Source organism: Ixodes scapularis, unplaced genomic scaffold (assembly GCF_016920785.2).
Source record: "Ixodes scapularis isolate PalLabHiFi unplaced genomic scaffold, ASM1692078v2 PGA_scaffold3__209_contigs__length_174095766, whole genome shotgun sequence".
NCBI lineage: Eukaryota > Metazoa > Arthropoda > Arachnida > Ixodida > Ixodidae > Ixodes > Ixodes scapularis.
This window is the reverse complement of record NW_024609868.1, coordinates 75,779,118-75,786,808: the sequence shown is the minus strand read 5'-3', so window position 1 is coordinate 75,786,808 and position 7,691 is coordinate 75,779,118. Positions and strand designations below refer to the sequence as shown.

At 47.8% G+C, this 7,691-nt stretch overlaps 1 protein-coding gene across 1 annotated transcript in view; it reads right to left on the bottom strand.

Annotated features, from left to right (window-relative positions):
* Positions 1 to 2,657, bottom strand: part of LOC8033456 (Ig-like and fibronectin type-III domain-containing protein 1) — a 128,266-nt gene extending 125,609 nt beyond the window's left edge. The window contains exon 1 of the mRNA XM_042292495.1: positions 2,267 to 2,657. The gene's annotated coding sequence lies outside the window, so the exon portion shown is untranslated. The remainder of the gene's footprint in view (positions 1 to 2,266) is intronic.
* Between the last annotated feature and the right edge of the window lie 5,034 nt (positions 2,658 to 7,691).

The window sequence follows — 7,691 nt, the reverse complement described above, 5'->3', positions numbered from 1 at the left end:
CCATTGACACTCCTGCGATAACTCGCACTGTTTGCAAACAGGAGCTATAAAGTGTAGGCGACCAATAAAGCAAACTCGATTGTTGATTTTTTTTTCGCGTACTGAGCGCGCGACGGCGTGTATATTGATTGTTATATGTCCCCAACTAATGAAGCCCCAGAATACTGTATGAAATATGCAGGCCACGACTGTTACCGTCCCACCAGAGTTGGTGTGCCAAATTCATCGTGGGGCGACAGAGAACGCGTTCTACGATGATAGGGTGTACCATTTCATTTCTTTCTTTCCCGTTCACCGGGAAGGACCTGACAAAATCACTGCCAGTGTGGCTTACATTTTTTTTGACAGAGTCGGCACGATGTTTGGTCGGGGCACCTCGAATTATGGGACAGAGCGCGACACGACAAGAACAAACAATCGCCGGTTTTTAGTGTCCTTACGTCACAGTGGAAAGGCTCTCATCAAAACTTTTCTAGTCAGTGACAGGGTGAGTGCAACGGGGGGGGGGGGGGGGGGGGTCTCTTTTGGGTGTTCGGCCTCCAGCACGCGCTCGTTGCCTGTTGTTCTCATCCTGCCAGTGACTTTGGTGTGGTAAGAACCCATTCATCTCGGGGCCCAAACTTCAGAACTGAAATTTGTAACCTTGCCGCGACCGTCACGTTCCCCGTCAACATCGTGCGATACGACTCGAAAATCTGGATTGTACTGGCAAAGAAACGACCCGAGGGCAGCCCCAGTGACGACAAGTGGAGCACACAACGGTTCTCCGCGATTCCAATCCGAACGGCTAACGGAAACTAGTTCCGATCCGGCGTCGCCCCTAGAGCACTTTTTCCTGTTGCCGCGCAAAATTGGAGCGTTCATTCGGCCGCCCGGCTGCGAGGCGCGCTTGCACGAACGCGCGCGAAGGGCTTCGACGATTTAGCGCAAGCCGTTAGCCCCGCGCCCGACGCTCCTGCGTCGATGGTTTCGGTTTGGTTTTCGCCGGCACCTCGGCGCCAAACCGGAAAGCTCGTACGCAAGACCCAAAAAAGTTAAACAAAAAAAGAAAAACAAGAAAGAAACCAATTTACGAAAATAGAAAGATTATAAAAATCTTAAAGGGGCAGGTTCTATGCGGGACCCTGCAACTCCGTAATGAACCATAATCTGCCACTAAAACGTGTTGCGTTGTTCGAAAATCGCACGGATCAGTATGAAATAAGCTTATCATACCTGAACTAGCAACTGCTAGTTCAGAGCTTGTCCTGTGTTTTTTTCCTCTGTCTTTCCTCGTCCCAGTCGCGCTGTAAGTTATGATGAACTCTTACCAACTCGCCCAATTGTCCATTTTGCTGGAAATAAGCAATGTGGCACGGGGTATGTCTCATACATCCATTTTTTCTCCTGTGTTTTAGTTAAATTCAATGTTTAGTTTGTAAAGTGAAGAATGTTTTTCTCATATTATGGGACCGGTTACTTCAAACTCAAGAAATGATACTTCGCTTCGACTTAAACTAACATAACTTCCTTGCGGTCTTAGAATTTGCGTGTACTCGACATATTTTTGAGCTGTTGTGCGATGAAAGTAAGGTTGTATGCCGGCACCTAATTACCTGGGAACACGTACCTCACGCGGATATATGAATGGCTGCCGTATACCATACCTTTACCACCACCAGCAACAACAAATAATTTGCGACGATTTGGAAACGTTTTAAACAGACATTCTGACTTTGAAAGTACACAAGATTTCCATACGAAAAAAGATCTTAGGTGAGTTTTCAAAGAAGCGTACTGAAGTCTCCGCAGATGTGTTTCGTTATCCGTATTCCTGTGCACCTACAATTGCGTATATTGTTCAGAACGAGGCAATGAATGGAAAAGAACTAAGGCCAAAAAGCATATTTGCCTAACGCGTTACCGCGAGCTCCGCGTATGTTAACACGACGGGCTCACGGTGTAGTCTGCGAAGGTTACAGAAACAGCTGAGCCCAGCAACATACTCCGAGGCTTCTCGACCAGACCACAATCCATGTGCAACCAAACCGGTCTAAGAAATTTCCACTGTGATCGCATCGCTGCGTACGGGCGAGAGGTTAAAAACAAAAACAAACAAAAATCTAACTATTACGGAGGCGATTCTTCGAGAGTTTCGGACTCGTCACTGGCAGTAGATACATCCTACGTTCGCCCCTACGAGACACTCCTTTGTACACAACCTGGTTTATTTATTGAGAACAAAATAGCGTGCATAGAGAAGAGGGCGACATATGACAACACTTACCCTGAATACGAGGGATCCAGTGTCAACGTTCCAAACTCCTGTCAGGTTGTCGTGTTCGCCGACGTGTCGAGGGGCGAAACACTGACGAGAAACGGGCAGATTCACCACCGTACGAATCAGTAAGCAAACTGCGGAAGCCAACAACACACACAGATCTAGAAGGCGTGCTAGCGACTGGAACTTCACGAGGAATGAGAAAGTGATACGAATGTTCGGTGGTCTATGTTCCGTTGGAGAACGGCGAAGTGATGCGAAGAGAAGGAGAAGAGCAGCACGCGCACCGAACGTCCCGACTCGCGAGTTGTCGTATGTCCGTCAGGGGACCATCCAAAGCGGCGCAGCGCACGGAGGAGGGAATAGCACTGGACTGGATGGAGGCTCGCGAGCGATTGAATATACGGCCGCCATGAAGAGCGCGGGGAAAGCGACCGCAGCGCCGTTAGTTCGCGGTTTACTCACCGCTGGCAGCGGGGTCTCTTGCTGTAGCCGTTCCGACTTCGTTGACTCTCCTCCTCGGTAACTTGTGGTTGTGGACTCCTTCGTAAAGTAGCGCGTTCCTGAAGAAAGAAAGGAAGAAACAACGGAGGCAGTTCCGCTAGAAATGAACGTGAAATTAACATTTCTGGATGGTGCAAAATAAATGTTTGGAGCAGGTTTCCTAATATATATGTTTCGGGCACGCTTCGAGGGTTACTTTGGCCGATCGCCAGTTTGTACGACAAACACGGCCGGTCGTACGAAGTCATAAAATTTCCAGCAAAAGTTATGTCAGTTTAGACGCGTGATTTATTCGCCCGCGCTTTACGCGCGAGAGTAAAATATATCTGACTTCGGAATGTAATAAGGTCACACGTAGAAAAAAAAAAAAAAAAAACACCCCTGACTTTTTTATTTCCTTCCTTCAACCAACTAATTTCGAGCACGATATTCGTGGTGAGCTTTACGCGACCATGTGTCACGGTCACCTATAGAATACGAGACACGAAAACTGACCGCTGTGACGTCATGAAGAGGACCTGATTCGCCACATGACTGGCTCGGACAACGCAACTGGAGCCCCTAAGTAAATTACGCTTAAAGTGTTGGCACCCCATTTCAATTTTCTTGTGGGAGCAGCCATTTTGGTGATTCCATTCGACTTCCTGAACTTTATAGACGGCGTCAGGAAGCTTACGTGATATTGTTTCGCTCTGCTGCGAACTGTTTTAACGTTTCTCAAGGACGGGAAAGCGTTTTCTGCGATTTCAGAAAAAGCTTAAGATAATTTGCCGGAACGAGTTTGCGCACCTCCGGCGTCCCCCGGGGCCCGTATGTTTTTCGTACCCCCCTTCACTCCCCGAGATCGCAACCGATCAGTAAAGCTTGAAGAGAGGGGGAGGGCGGGAGGGGAGTGCCGGGTGCTGCCAGAGGTGGCACCCCCCCCCCCCCCCCCCAACACACACGCGCGACTGGGACGCCTTGCTACCCGGAGACCGGGCGCCCCCCCCCCCCCCCCCCCCCCCCCCCCCCCCCCCCCGGGCTGTCCGTGTCGTACGGGTGTCTTTTTTCGTCCTGTTTTGTTCACGCCTTTTAATTGCTACGTCACCACTGAAATGCGACTACTCTAAGCCGTATAGCTATACTTATAGTGACTCTATAGCTCGGACAACGTAATGGCTCGGCGCTCAGAAAATTCCGCTTCGTATTTGCCCAGCGTCGTAGCGCTCTGCGTCACATCATTCACTATTGAGCTGTTGTGTCGCAGGGGGCGTCGTAATCATTTGCACACCGAGCGCGGCTGCGAGTGAATTTTCTTTTTTCGTTGTCGCTTTTGGGAAACAGCCATCAGCAATGTCGACGATGGCGAACGCACATATACGGCGCGCATTTGGTGCCCGGCCAAGGTGCGGAGTGTAGCATCTATCAAGCGGCTTACGTGATCGTTCTTTGTAAACACGTTGCACAAAAACTCGTCAAGGGCAATATGGCTATATGTCCGTGTAGCCATGTCTCAATGTAAAGAGAGAGAGAGACAGGGAGAGAGTAGGAGAAATAGAAATAGAGACCGTGTGTGAGTTGTTTGTAGCAACCCGAGTTGATTTCTTGTTTCCGGGACGAGGGTGTTTTTGATCGGTAAAGGAACAAGTTCAAACAGGGATATCATCATAGAAATAACAAAGAACAACGAGGGGGGCTGGTGAACTTCCAGCATCTTCCTCAGCCTTTGTTTGCGACAACAACAATCAAATATGAGAAAGCGATGATCTTAATATAATTTATACTCTTCGCAATCGACCATGTATCCACAACAGGTAATTTTTATTCGGAAATTATCTCAGAAAGATTATGTTGTGTACCCTGCGACACATTTTGTTTCCACTTCGTTCATATAGTAATCATATCCACCCCCCCCCCCCCCCCCCCCAAGCCCCCTGCCCCTCATACGAATATTTTACACGGATATCATTCAGTCGTGCGACAAACACAGCGTAAAAAAGAACAACAGCAGGAGATGAAGTGTCTGAACAATGTCCTTGTCTCGAGGGGTCTTCGGAGCCGAAATAGCTGAAGAGCGCCACCAGGACGAGGCAAAGGCAGCTCGAGTCTGCCCTCGCCTTGCCGCTCTTTCTGTACTTCCCCAGAGACTCTATCCCAAACATCTCAAACAGAACCAAGAGGGCCGATCTTCTATTCCTCTTTCTTCTTCAATCCGCACAAAGAACGGGTCTCGGGAATCGGAGGAGCGCGCCGTCCCGCTGGAGGACCTTACAGCAAACACCGAGACAGGCGTTGAGCCAAGCAGCCTTGGAGGCGACATTGAGGCCGAGTCGCGATCGCCAGGAGACCTACAGGCTACGGAACTGAAGGCGTTGCTCCTTCGCCATCGCTGGAGGTCGGGAGCCCCACTGCGTGCAGCTGTGGCGGCCTGTTGCCGAGGGCTGCCGTCGCGAGAAGCGGGCGTTGGCGATGCCCTTCTTCGATGGGCTAACGAAGATGCTTGCAGGCCCACACGGACTTGGCGTTTGGTGCTCCACATAACGCTTATGATGGTGAAAGGGGGGCCCCGTGCATGCGAGGAAGAGGAATATGCGTAGACGGACAAATTTAAAGATATAGCTTCTGGGTTACCTCGGGAGAAGCGGGCGTTGGGGGCGCACTTCTTTGATGGGGTGACGAAGATGCTTGCTGGCCCACAACGCTGAGTTGGTGTTGGGCACTCTATATATAATGCTTGCGACTGAGGGGTCCCGCGCATTCGGGGACGATGTATGTAGCTGTAATTACGGCCTGTGCATGCTTAGACAGCCTGGGAAGTGAGATAGCTCCTCATGGGCGTCTGGTGTTTCCGTTGAAGATACGAAATTTGGCCATTGAGGTACGACGGCTAGCCGGGATCTTTAACGTGCTCCACGCAGTAGTGATACGACCGCACACGCACCGGTACGCTGCTCATTCAGAACGAAACAGACAGGGGCGGGGATTGGGCCCAGGATCCCCGGGTTCTGCAGCGTGAGCTTTGGCTTCCCCGCCAACGAACCATATTCCTAGACGAGGGGTGGGGTGACAGAGGTACCTGCGGGTAATGCGCACGATATGTCAAGTAAAAGTAAATGTTGAGATAAAAAGATATATCTGGTTAGGACTTGGCGGACCACTTCGACATATGACAGTCAGATAATTTTAGGTAACTTTTTTTTTTTTTTTAATAAGTTGCCCTGCTTTTCTTTTGTCTTTCAGAGCCACGTCAACTTAAAAAGACAACGCTTAAAAAAAAAACACTAATTGTTATAAATACAGTCACTCACTTTCTTTTTTTTTTACCTTTCCAAGGAGTCGATGTCAATGACAGCGTCGTGTCGTCAGACTTGTACGGTATACTGATTACAAGTAATCAAATCACTTAAGTTGTAATCGATACCTTTTTGAGTAATTTTGCAATAACTTGAATACATTTATTAGGACGTAGCCTACAAGAGTAATCCGACGACGTTTGGAAGTACTCAAATTACTTGAAACCGTCACTATTTTTCTCTCCCCCTTTTTATGGCTCCCTTTGCTTGCACGGTTCCTTCCAAGAAATTCTCGAACCTGGTCTCGGGCAGGAGGACGGTTTTCCAAAACTGGTGGAATAAGAAGTTTATAATTCGGTTATCCTAATACAATAATGGACAGTACGAAAAACCCGTTTTCCAAATGACAGAAGAAATTGTCGTTCTAAATATGTTAAGTAGTCGCAAAAGTAACCGGTACTTTTTTCAAGTAGGAACCAATTACTTTTGTTCTCAAGTAATCAAGTAATCTAATTGAATACTTTTAACCAAGAGTAATCGTAAATATAATCGATATCTTTTTTCCGATCAACGTGTACAAGGCTGCGTGTCACTGACATCAATTTCGTCTAATCGCATAATTGATTGGACGGTTCATCGACTTGCATGCTCGAGTGTAAGATTAGACCTGCTGCCAGCTTCTCTCTAAGCTCGGGACTGTTTGGTTTGAAACCGGCTCGATTGATAAGGTAACCCATCAATAATGCAGGCGAGGTGTCCGAAGAGCCTAACTACACCACAGTAGAAGAGCTGTCAGTCGTTTCTGATCCCGTAGGTTGCATGACTCCTAATCCACGCCACGTAATCTTTAGACTTCAGCTTTCACGCTCTTCCATCTCTCTTTTCACGTCCGTCAAGTCTCCCATTCCCGATATCTCCGACGTGAGTCTAAAGAAATTGTTTATTTTTGTTGCCGTTGCAGGTTTGCTGCGTATCTCCAGTCCGTTCAGACCTGAGGCAAAGCAAGAGTGACTCTACCGTAGACGTTAAATTTCGCTGTGCGACTTCGAGTCATCGAACTTTTCTCTCGTGGGTGCACAGAGACTTTATCTGAAGAAGAAGCGTCCAAGTTATTACGCTGTTTCAAAATAGAAAAAGACGTGCATGCTAGCTAAATCGGTGGACGGACGTCCGTGGTTTTTATTTACAGATTGATTCACACAACTTTTTTTTTAACTAAAACTGTTATGAAAAAAAAAAAAAAAAAGCGGTCAAACTAGTTTTAAGAACCGGAATGATCCATACAGAATTCTGCGTCAGTCATTGCTCAGTTACTCAAAAACAAAAAACAATGATTAGGTTTATTGAGAACAAGAGGGATTTGCGCCATGGCTTACAGCCAAGGTGAGGAATCACTTTTATTTTAATATACACGTTACAATCAATCGATCAATTTATTTATATAATCGTTTTGCATCGATTCGCTGAAGTAGGCAGGTTACAAGTACAACGCTGTAGCTCGACGCAGATATCATGAGCAGACATGCCTCACATGTATGGGTGTTCCCCACACCCGCAAATGAAATATGCCAGCACGGCTACTAATGTTTCAACTTGAATGCGTTGCTACGATAAGTTCCTTGTTGTTTGTCGGTCCTCCCACCTGGTCGTACCAT